The sequence below is a fragment of the Pleurodeles waltl genome, chromosome 7, assembly GCF_031143425.1.
Source record: "Pleurodeles waltl isolate 20211129_DDA chromosome 7, aPleWal1.hap1.20221129, whole genome shotgun sequence".
In the NCBI taxonomy this organism is placed as follows: domain Eukaryota; kingdom Metazoa; phylum Chordata; class Amphibia; order Caudata; family Salamandridae; genus Pleurodeles; species Pleurodeles waltl.
This window is the reverse complement of record NC_090446.1, coordinates 1138651678-1138664558: the sequence shown is the minus strand read 5'-3', so window position 1 is coordinate 1138664558 and position 12881 is coordinate 1138651678.

Sequence of the window (12881 nt, the reverse complement as noted above, 5' to 3'; positions counted from 1 at the left end):
TAAGGAGTTTATAATTTCTCTTGCCACACCGCTCCTTTCATAACAGACTAACGCACTGGGCAGGGCACACTTGTTGGTTCCTAATCAGCTACATTTCCAGCCCTGTTCTCCTTTTTGGCAGGTGCCAGACCAAAGCCAAAATGAGAGGGGAGTCGCCGAGCAGCCACAACGGGGAAGGACAGTGACGATCGGACCCGGTAAGTTTTCGTGGTAGATGGCACCCTCCATGTAGGGTGTTATTGACGCTACTTTCTGATTCCAAAAAAGAACAAGGGTTTTCGCCTTATCTTGGATTTAAGCGACGTCAATCTCTTCCTCAAAAAGGAGGAATTCATGATGCTCACTCTAGCTCAGGTCTTAATTGAGCTAGACTAAAGAGACTGGATGGTAGCGTTGGACTTGCAGGATGCGCATTTTCAAATCCTCCTCCAGCCTGCCTACAGGCGTTACTTGCAGTTCAAGGAGGGCCATGAGTACTTTCAGTTTACCATGCTCCCCTTTGGTCTCACCAGTGCCTCTCGGGTGTTCACCAAGGTGATGGCAGCTCTTCTGCGCAGGTTTGGGATTTCAGTCTTCCCCCTACTTCACGACTGGCTGTTGAAGGCTCCTACGCCCCAGGCTCTTGTCACCTACCTTCAGACTGTGGAAAACCTCCTGCATTCACTGGGGTTCACTATAAACGTGCCAAAGTCACACCTGACTCCCTCTCAGAAGCTCCCTTTCATCAGAGCTGATCTGGACACAGTGCAGTTTTGGGTTTTTCCTCCCAACCAGCGAGTCCAGGATATTCAGGGTATGATACAGATGTTTCGGCCTCTATCCTGGATTTGGGTGAGACAGACTCTGAGGCTGATGGGACTTCTGGCTTCCTGCATCCTGTTAGTCAAGCATGCCAGATGGCATATGAAGGCTTTGCAGTGGGACCTGAAGTTCCGGAGTTCGCAGCATCAGGGAAATCTTACCGACAGTTCAGATTTCGGAGGGGACAGTAAAAGACCAGCAGTGGTGGTTGGTGAACTGCGAATGGGTCAAAGGCAGACTCCTCTCCCTTCCCCAACCAGATCTCACAGTAGTGACAGATGCGTCACATCTGGGATGGGGCGGCCACCTGGTAGAGGCGGAGATCAGGGGCCCCTGGTCTCTGGCAGAATCTGGGATCCATATCAACTTATTGGAGCTTCGGGAGATCCAGCTAGCACTGAAAGCATTTCTTCCTGTTGTGAAAGGGAAGGTAGTGCAGGTGTTCATGGACAACACCACTGCAATGTGGTACTGCAACAAGCAGGGCAGTGTGGGGTTGTGGACCCTTTGTGAAGAGGCTCTGCAACATGGCTGGAACAGCAGGGCATAACCCTGGTGGTTCAACACCTGGCAAGTTCTCTGAATGCCAGGGCGGACAAACTCAGCTGTTGATGCCTAGCGGATCACGAGTGGTACCTCCATCCGAAGGTGGCGCAAGGACTCTTTCAGCAGTGGGGAGAGCCTTGGTTAGATCTGTTTGCCTCTGCAGAGAACGCACAATGTCAGCCGTATCGCGCATTGGAGTTTCCAAGGTGGCAATCGCTCAGTCATGCTTTTCGTCACAAGTGGAATTCAGGCCTCCTATACACTTTTCCGCCCATACCATTTCTGCCCAGAGTTCTCCAGAAGATCAAGAACGACAAGACCCAAGTAATCTTATTGGCTCCAGATTGGGCACGGAGAGTCTGGTATTCCAAGATACTCAAAATGAGCATCAATCATCCTATCAGACTTTGAGAGGATCTTCTGTTGCAGCAGCAGGGAAGGTTTTCCACCCAAACCTGTCAACTCTGCGCCTTCCTGCCTGGAGATTGAGCGGCAGCAATTGATGGCTTTTGACCTTCCTCCCAAAGTCTGTAAAGTTATTTTGGCAGTCAGGCGTATCTCCCCTAAAATGATATATGCCTGCCATTGGAAACAATTTGTATGTTATTGTACAGAAAGGTCTATTAACTCTCTTTCTGCTTCTCTTTCTGATATTCTTCTCTTCATTCTTTTTCTAGCCCAGCAGGGTTCTGCCTTGGGGACTCTTAAGGGCTATCTTTCTGCCTTATCAGCATTTCTTTGTCTGCCTGATCAGCCCTCTCTTTTCAAATCTCCCATTGTACATAGATTCCTCAAAGGGCTTGTACATATGTTTCCCCCTACGCTCTTTATTATGCCTCAAATAGACTTAAATCTTGTCCTCACATTTCTTAAATGAGCTCCTTTCGAGCCTTTGTATAACTGTCCCCTCCGGCTGCTCACTATCAAGACAACCTTCTTAGTGGCAATAACATTTGCCAGGAGGGTGAGTGAGATGCAAGCTCTGTCATTAAAGCCACTGTATCTCATTATCCATCCAGATAAAGTGGTTCTCAGAACTCATGCCTCTTTCCTCCCCTAGGTGGTGACCCTATTTCGTCTGGGTCAGAACACCACCTTGCCCACCTTCTTTGCTCCATTTCAACCCTCTAAAGAAGAGGAGCAACTCAATCGACTGGACCCAAGAAGATCTTTGTTGTTCTACCTTGACCGCACAAAAGAGTTCTGGGTGGATGACCAACTCTTTGTGGGGTACGTTGGAGCAAAAAATGGTCTGGCAGTGCAGAAGCGAACCATTTCGTGCTGGGTCGGTCTCTGCATCAAGATATGCTGTGCATTGGCCAGGAGGCAGCCTCATGAGGGCTTGCATGCTCATTCAACCAGGCGCAAAGCTGCTACCACTGCGCTAGCTCGAGGCATACCAGTCCTGGCGATCTGTCAGGTGGCAATGTGAGCGTTTTTGCACATGTTTGCAAAACATTACTGCCTGGACAGTCAGGTACGAAGAGATGGGCACTTTGCCTGTTCAGTTCTACAGGACTTTTTAGTGTAAGGAGTAGTATCCGCAGCCCACCGCCAGGAGGTTATGTCTTGGGTATCTATTCAAAGGTAAGGAATCTGCAGCTAGAAGTCTCTATCAGATGAACAAATTACTTACCTTTGGTAACGCATTATCTGGTAGTGACTCTATCTAGCTGCAGAGTCCTTTTACCCGCCCATGCCTCCCCACTATGTGGATATGTCTGGTAGGGTTAGGGCTTACCCTTTTCAGAGCCCTAGTTTTGCACAGACAAATGTTGGTTCTATCCATGACTGCGCTTCTGGCGTGGAATTGGTGTGAGTAAAAGAACTGACGTACCCGCATCGGGGTCGTGCCTTTGTAGGTGACTGTGACATCACAGACTGTTCCAACAACGCTGACGAAGCCACAGGGAGCCGGACGACGCATGTAGATCCGAACGACACTACCCAAGGGGGCACGCAGGGAATTGCTCAGCAAAAAGATTCCAGATTCGAAGCGGACGCCAGGGAATTCAAAGGTAAGGAAGCTGCAGCTAGATAGTCTGTACCAGTTACTGCATTACTGAAGGTAAGTAACTTGTTCATCTTGTCTTTAAATTCAATGCCTTTGATTGATTTCTTTCTTAAAACCATGGGTTCCCAATACGAGGTGTACATAAGATACACCATGCATTTTATAAAGATGACGGAAGGCATTGAGTTTAATGACGAGACAGACTTTTTCAGTGTGAGATAGTGCTGCTGCTGTTTGAAAGCCAATACTACTGTAATTTGGGTGTAACACACTCTTCTGTGTACAGAAATCTCTTTTAAGATCGGTGGAGCCTTTTGGACTGCTCTGCTATCTAAAGCTAAAGGAACAATCCATACATACCTCTTTAGGATCAGCTCTTTTGAGAGGCCTGAGCCTTCAACTTCTCTATTGTCTGGGGAATATCTTGGCTGTCTAAAACAAAATTCCTGGTCTGTGTAATCTTTGGTGCATGCTGTGAGGCCTTTTCACAGGGTTATGCTATTAGGCAGAGTTGTAGTACACAGGAGATGGCACAAACCCCAATAGCATACTTTAGAGGGAGTACCCTTAAGATTTTGTTACATGTGCACTGGAACACCAAACTTGTTGTTTTGGGAAGGGGTTAACTTTGCCTAAATAGGATACTCCAACTGGCTTTGATCCAGCTATGTCTTTGAATCATTTGCTAAGGGAAAACAGGGGAAACAAATGAGGGAGTTGCCCACCCCACAATCTACCAGAGACATTTCCCACTCTCCACAGCCCAGTCAATCACCTCAGTGTAGAGTAGATAGAAGGCAGGAATTTACATTAATTAACTGGGATATCACTTAGACATGATGGATCCCAGGAAGCAGATCCACTCCTAGCTACAATCTGAAGAGGTTAATCAACAGAAGAGAATGGAGCTCAATTAGGGGCAGAGAGTCACCAACAGCAATTTATTCAGTAACACGATGTAGGGTGATCCCCATACAGGCCTTACCAGGGAAACAGTAGCTGAAAGCATTTTAAAGAATTGGAAAAGTTAGGAAGGAGTTTAGTAACCTTGTCTTGTTGGGGAGGGAGAGTTTGGAAATCATCCATGAGGTACTTGGAAAATAGGTATCTTGGAAATGGACAGACTCTGCTGCCAGCGGCTTCACGATTGCAAACACGGCGCATACTTTCTGGGGGTGGGGCACATACTTTCTCCTCCGGATGTCCGTAGACGAATGAGAAACTACAGGTAGAACTAAGGACACGGAGAGACACGTGGAACATATAAAAATGGTGGCAATGCTCAGCGCCTCATGACTCCTGTCTCAATCAAAGCTGAGTTAGTCCTCGTGTTCCAGATACTGAGGAAGGAAATACATGTTCTCAGCAAACGTGAAACAATACGAATGGAAATATGGATTTAAGTGGCCCAGGAAACAGAGTTCTGGATGCAACAGCAATTAGGGCGCAAATACAGGAACTGAAGATATCCTCCAGAGAAAAAGCTACGCCCTTACCAAGATGATGATTGGTACAAGGACCGTCAGAAGGCTAGTGGTCTCTAGACCTCCCCTGAAACAGAAGCCATCTCATTCCCTGGACCTGCCACAGAGGAATCTGCTTCCTACACCATGATGATGCGTAGACTGGCTGAAGTACTTGAGCTCCAGCTCCCGCTATGGAAGTTAAGACTAATGATCTGACAGACGTCCTACAACCAGAGTGTAGCAATATTGGGAGATAGTAAGTACACAGGAATCGTTCGTCAAATATATCTACGTAATATTTATTTGATGTTAATAAGGTGTTGGGCTTTTGTAGTTCTTGTTTTCTCCTCTTCTTTCTTCTAGCTTTGTGGGGTGCTGTTCTCCAGGATCGCACTTCTCACTCTTCTCTTTGGTTCCCCTCGTCTCACAGGTTCCCCGGGAAGCGCATGCGGAGAGACAGAGAGAGATAACGGTAAGAGATTTCTACTGCACTCTTTTTGTATTTTCCTCTCTCTTCTATCTCTTTCCTGCCTTTCCTTATTTTCTGTTTCACTCTTGTTTTCCTGGGGTCTTTTCTTTCCTTTGTTCCTCCTGAACTGTTTTGTCTTACTTCTTCACCCCCCTTATCTGCCACTGTGCCTGCTTTGGTCTGTTATACCTTCCTCTACTCTCCTTCCTACTTCTCTGATCTGTCTCCTTATGGTGGGGTATCTCCTACTTCTATCTTCTTGCCCTTGTTCTGTTCCTGCTCCAGCAACCGGTCGGGAGCTTCTTGTTTTCTAGTCTCTGTGCCTTTCTGTGCGCGGTGCCTTGGTGCTGATTCACACGATAGTGTTTAGTTTGTGCTCAGTGCCTTGGTGCTGCTTCATACAATCGTGCTCCTTTGTATACCCCACCAAACCTCCCCCCTTTAATGCCCCCCTCCAACTATAGGTACCCAGGTCTTTTCTCCTTAAGTCTCCCCCTATTCCTTTGTCTCTCCGCCATCCCGCTCCTCAGGGCAGTGCCCACACACACCTGGAACTGCCACGCTTCTCCAGAAGCATGGCGGGATGCAGCACTCCGTTTGCCCGGGTTCCCACGGTGCTCGGGACTCCGTCCGTGGTATTTGGTTCTCATCGTTCGTGAGGAATCCGCTCTCCAGTCCTCAGGCTCTTCTCGGTTCTCGGGTTCTCCTCGTCCTCTTTCCGGTCGTCTTCTTCTCTGCCTCCTTCCTCCTCCGCCTCAGGTGCTAACGCCGACTCTTTTGACCTCCCGGCTTCCGCGTCGGAGATGTAGACAGCAAATTACGGGAAGGGAAGCCAGGGAGGTCTGGAGCAGCGATGGCAGCGACAGCACAAGTCCGGTTCCCGTGCGGGCGGACCTCACTCAGCCCGTCACACAGAGCAATTATGTTCTGCGCCCCTTCCTCCTTCTTTAACAAGGCACTGATGGATGCCTTATTGGGGGCATGGGCCAAACCTTGCTCAGCCCCACCCCCCCAATAATCAACATATTGACAAGCACCATTGCTCTTCTCAAGGCGACCCTGTTTTTCTTTCGCAGCACTCTGCCCGATAGCCTGGTGGTGCAAATTTCCATGAGTTTCTCAAACCCTAACACCTTTCCTACTACGCCTCCTGGAAGGAAGTCTAAGCTGGTCGAAATGTTTGGCAAATGTGTGTTTTCTTCTGACAGACTGGCCCTCAGATCTGTTAATGCTAGCTGCTTGTTGGGCCATTACTTCCATGCCCTTTGAGATTCGGTTGCCCAAGTCCTTTCTAGTGCCCCCGAAGACCTTCGGCCTGTTCTCACTCAGGCAATTCAAGACGGCCCGAAAAGTGAATTGGTCATAATTAGTGAGCATATTCCTAGCCTTTGGATCATATTAATGGATAGAGTCCAAGAACAGAACTGGGAAGATGGGGGGGTGGGTGTTGGTGAGGAATCTGTGGCTAATTAGAGTCTCTTCCAGAAAGTGTGTTACCAAAAGTAAGTAACTTGTTTTTCTAGTTAAATGAAAATAAATTAAAATAATTCAAAGGCCATCAGGCAACTTTCTGTCAATTGTTTCCACTAAGAGTTCTCAATAATAATGCGATTGTGATATAAACGTAGAGTACAGAAAGACTTTACACCAGTTGACACAGGGACAGGCTGTATAGAACAAATCTCCAGTTACTTTTGAAGGCTACCGGACCTGGAGACACTTAGGGGCATATTTATACTGTTTGTGCATAATTTGCATTTTTTTTTTTAATGCAAATTTAGCGCGAACTTAATTCCATATTTATATTTTGACGCTAGACACCTCAAGCGTCAAACTATTGGAGTTTAGATGCACTATAGATGTGTGCACCTACCTTGAGTCAATGAGATGCAGGGTAGGCCTTCCCATCCAAAAAATGGTGCTAACCCCATAGCCCCATATTTATCCCCCCATGCTAAAATGCACCGGTGGGAGGAGGGGCTAAATAATGGTGCAAAGATTGCTTTGCACCATTATTTAACACCTGGGTCAGACCACGCGTTAGGGGACCAATGGACCCAATTCCTTGGTTAAACACCATGGAACTGGGCCCACAGGTGCACAACCCAAGCTACAGGAACACCCACACCAGAGGGACACCCGAGGATGGGGGACTCCATCCCATGTAAGTATGGCAAGTAAAGGTAAGTATTTTAAAAAATATTTTCAAGTGCCATTGGGGACCCCAACATGGGCCTCCCTGCATGGCACTGGGTGCAATGGCCATGCCCAGCGGACCCTGGTCCCCTGTGATGGCCATTGGGGTGGTGGGCATGACTCCTGTATTTTACTAGACAGGAGTCATGTGGTATGGATGGTTTTGCATCAAGAAATGATGCTAGGCTGGTTAATGGCATTTTTTTTACCTCTACCCAGCATAGTGTCATTTTTTGAGTCAAAATCCCCTTCACCCGTACCGCCACCCCCACCCGGCTAATGTCATTTTTTTCGGACTCTAGCCCAACCTGAGCGCCAGCTTGCAGCATTCCATAAATTTGACATGTTGGAATGATGCAAGCAGGCTATATACTTTTTGCCTCAAAACTGCGTTTGTGCGGTTTTGCAGCAAAAAGTATAAATATGGGCCTTAACCTTTACACACTGAGTTATACCCAGCCTCATGAGATAAGAATAGCATACCATGCTATTTTTGAACACAGAACTTCATTGTAAAATAAGGTATGTGGGTGTGCACCATCTCTAAAATTCATAATAAGTTTTATTCTCTGCTCTGCTAGAATTCTAGCGCTAGTAGACTAGTACCAGAAATAGGGTATGATTGCTATGTTTTAATAACAGCAATAATGTTGCAGTAGTATCTATTTTTCACACTTTTGTATGTTGCTGCTGTCATATTATTTGTCTTCATTATGGTTACAATTCATATTGCATGCCCTACACTAGGGAGTTAGATTTAAATGGTGTTCTAGTTACCTAAAACACATCTTGCTCAGTAGATTGTGTAATGTTTGCAGTACAACTGGTTTTCTGATTTTGCTGGAACTATGACTGAGTCCTTGGTTCCAGGGGGGCTAGAAAACCGACTTCTGTGCTTCTGGAAAAAAATAGAAAACATATAATTTCTGACTTTTCCTCTTTATCCTTCAGGTGGAATATACCAAAGTCCCCGTTGTCCCAGATGTATCTTATTAGTCAGTTTACCATAACTACACCATGCGGGCACCACATTGCTGTCCCTTCTCCATCCTTCTCCTATACACTTTACTAATCCTTAAAAACATATCTTTTTGAGTTAGTAGCACCCATCCCTCTTGTGCCAAGGCTCAATCTTCATCCTCCAACACATCTTCCATACTTGCTACTGCACAATTGGCCAGTCGCCCTTAATCACATCGATCTCTTGAAACTGCTAACGAACAGGCGACCCCGCTAGGCAATCAGCTTGTACATTCTTCCATTCTGCCACACACTCATTCTTGACTTTGAACTACTGAAGCCTCACAACTAACTAACTGAATCTCTGACACCTGCCCCACTTAAAACAGTCTGAGAAGAGGCTTACAATCTGTCCATAATTGAAGTTCACACCCCTCAAAGAAGTGTGAAAATATTATGCACCCCATGTCACAGCTAATGTTTCCTTTTCGTTAACAATATGGTTCTGCTCAGTCATAGTTCATGTTCTTGATGAAAGTGCTGTTTTTTCACACACCCTCTTATCTGAGAAAGCACAGTCTCCAGCCCACTGGCTTTCAATGCTTACATACTAGAAACTTTGCAATCAGGTGTTAGTATCATTGCATTAGGAATTTTTCTGTTTGATATGTTTAAAACCTCTTTTGCCATTCCTCCCACACAAATTCTTTCCCATTCCTCGATAGATATTTCTGTCCTTTAAGCAAATGCCTCCATAACTGATTGAAACAGCTCATTTCATTTTGGAGAAGATGCCAACCTATAAACAGAAATAGGTCTGCTTTTGGCTTCACACCTTGCCCCAAGATAGTATAACCTTCAACAACTTCAACAAAAACATTCTCTTTTTAGAGGGTAAGGTCTGCATTATGTCAAAGTTTAAGTACTTCTTCCAAAAGTTTGTTGTACGACTCCGTGGTACCAAAAAACAATATGTCATCTTGGAAAAAACTAACTTTCTGTAAGTGCTTGAATGGATGGTTGACTTATCATGTATTAAAAGGCACTGACCACTGAATCAGGCCAAAGGGAGACTTGTGAATTGGTATGTACCCTCCATTGTCAGAAAAGCCATCAATGGCTCTGACTTCTGGTGGAAGGCCAACTTCAAGTCTAACTGAAAGAATATCATTGTCCAACAGGAGAATTACCTTATTAACAATGGGACGCTGTGCAGTACCACAGTTTGGTTAACAATCCTGAGGTTGATGCAAAATGGCAATTTGCTTTCTTTGTAATAAAACATGGCAAGATCCACTCTAAGGCCTCCACCCCCTTTATGATTCCTTCTTTCTGCATTTCGTTCAACATGCTCTCCCCCGCCCCCTCTCGCCACAATGGGAACCCTTCTTATGCTGTGGCACTGCAGGTTAGTAGTTTTATTTCATGCATATACCATTTCAGTATGTCCATCTTTTCCTGAAACACCACTTTGCACTTACCAAGAACATGGTCTAATGTTACCCCTTCTTGAGCCTCTAGAATTTGCACCTGTGTTCTGGGATCCGGAAACACATGTAAGTCGTACTGCTGTATCACCCCGGGAATAGAAGGTCCATTGTACCACATACATTTTGCCTAACACATTGAGTCCCCTACACTCGAAAGTAGATAGTCAACAACCTATAATCTGTATATCCTCCCCTCCAAACCCTTTCAGTTTAATATCACTGGGCTGCAATGCAGTGCAATGTTAGGCCACGTTGCAGCGACTAAATCTTTCAGTAAAAATAGTAAACAAGGACTCCAGATCCACCACTAACTCCACTGCCTTATTGTTAACTGTAAAAACTGCTCTGGGTCTACTGCTTCTTGCATTGTCAGTGTTCTCTATGCATAAAAGCTTATTTATGTCCTCCGGACCCTCCTCAAAACTATCTAACTGTGTTTTGTTGAATTCTATACACACCCTTGACAGACGGTCTTTCTTGCTGCACTTAGAGCAGTCTTTATCACAGGTAAAACACCCTTTGAAATCATCTGCATGCAAAGCACTCCCACATCTGTAACCCCCCTTGAAGAATGTTTTACTGCCACTTTTACTTTCACCCTACTCTATATTATGATTTGAGTGTTTTTTTTAAAGACATTTTTATTGAGTCAAATACAAGAACATTACCTGAACATTGCCAGAACAGAGATATGCAGTTGTGAATATATATGAATAAAGAATATTGTACTTATAAATGCATATTAAACATGTAAATGAATATAGCCTTAGAACCCGCCGCAGCGGGCTCTACCGGCTATTAAAGGCCCGCTCCCTGCGTTAAATGCCTGAGCCGAAGGCGAGGGCATTTAACAAGGGAGAGGGACTTTAATAGCCGGTAGAGCCCGCTACGGCGGGTTCTAAGGCTATTAGAACATTCTGCCACTCAGGCCAGAATGTTCTATTAAAAAAAAAAATGTTCACGGAGCCCGAGGGGATTAAAATCCCCTCGGGCTCCGTGAGGCTTTGTTCACAGCTGCTGCTGTGAACAAAGCGAACATTGGAATGTTGGCGCTGCGGACTTTTACCGGCCAGTAAAAGCCCGCAGCACTCCATTTTTTTCAATGGAGCTAGCAACATTCCAATGTTCTAATTAGGGATATCCAGCAATATAGTATCAAAGACTCCAAGTTTGAATAAAGAAAGAAGAAAGAGAAAGGGAGAGGGAGAAGAGCTATAGGGATAGAAAAGGGAATCAAGTGATAGCCATGTGGAAATAGAGGTAATAGCCAGTAGTTACAGCGAATGGAAGATGAAATAAGTATATATAAGAAGAAACACGGGAAATATATTGACATTTTTGAAAAGGAGGAGAAAAATCAATTTCCTTTCCAGTGCTTGATAGATAGTTACTAGCAACCATAGCTGATGACGTTTGAAGAAAGTCCCTGTTGAATCAAGCTTGTAGCTGTCAAGTCTATGATGATAACATACAGAATTCCACCACTGTCCGAGAGTAATGTTCTCAGAGGATTTCCAGTTAGAAGTAATAATAGAGACTGCAATAGAAAGCAAGAGGTCAACCAATTTTCCAAGAGGCTTGAATGAACTCCAGATTTCGTGTATGCCACCCAAAAACAGTAATTCATAGGACATTGGTAAGGAGATCTGAGCTATTGCTGAAATGCGAGACAATATTGAGGACCAAAAAGTAGATAGGGATGGACAGGAAAAAAACAAGTGAAAGTCAGTACCCTGCCGAGTGTGGCAGCGCCAGCAATTGTCATTTTGTGTAAGTTTGAGTTTGTAAGGTGTACAGGAGTGTAGACAAGTCTATTATAAAAAAAATATATAGGGTCTGCGTGAGGCTTGCAGTGTGTGCAGTGGAATATATCTTATACCTTATTCTATCCCATAAAAAAGTTGGCCAAACAACACCAAGATCTGATTCCCACAATGTCTCAATAGGTGATTTGAGTCTAGGTGGAACAGACATTTTTAAAAGTTTGTAAATTCCAGCTGCCCTAAGATAATTAGAAGTTACGATCTGGTGGGGAGATGATGCAAGAGAAGAATAGTTGTGATGTATAAGTTTAGTGAGGGCCTCTTGGACCAGAGTAGAACGAATGGTATATTGGATTTCATGGAAATAGGTAGATTATGAGTTGCTGAGAGAGTAGGAAAAGGGATAAGAGAGTCTTTATGATATAATTGGGAAATTAGAACAATACCTTTAGTCATCCAAGCCTACCAACACAAGGTTTTAGGTGGAGAAGTGTGGCACAATGGTTAGAGCGGCAGACCCTGAAGCAGAGATCTGGCTCAAGACCAGGGTTCAAGTCCCGCTTCAGGTCTTGGGCTCAATTCCCTTGGACCAGATAATTCTCGCCTCAGTGCCTAATCTAATTAATGGGTCCCACTCTGCAACTCTGGGCAATAGCTTGCTTAATCTCCACAACGGCCCCACCAGCGCTTGGATGCCTGGCTTCACCCTGGGGGTGCCCAGGAGTGGGCACCTCACAGGGAAAAGCCAGGAGGGGTTCCATAGCGGTATGAGTACAGCGCCTTGAGACCCTAACGGGTGAGTAGTGCGCTATACAAGTGCAAAGTTTACAGTTTTACCTTGTTTCCTAAGAGAACTGTTGTGTCAAATAGGGCTGTTAAAGAATTGATTAATGTGGGTAAAATTCAAAATAAAAAAAGGTTTCAGTAAGTTGACTGAATGGGAGATAGTGCTGGGCAACCAGAATTTTGGGGGTGGGGGTTAGACATAAATATTATGTGTTTATGGGAAAAGGGAGAAATAAATGTTTCTTCCAAAGAGAACCATAGCTTTTGAGGTGCATCATTGAGTGAAGATAAATAGGGTTGTATTTGCTTAATGCCCAAAGACTTGTGATAAGTTAAAATGTCAGGAAAATTAACTCCACCTTGTACTTTAGGAAGTTTTAATTTCAAGAG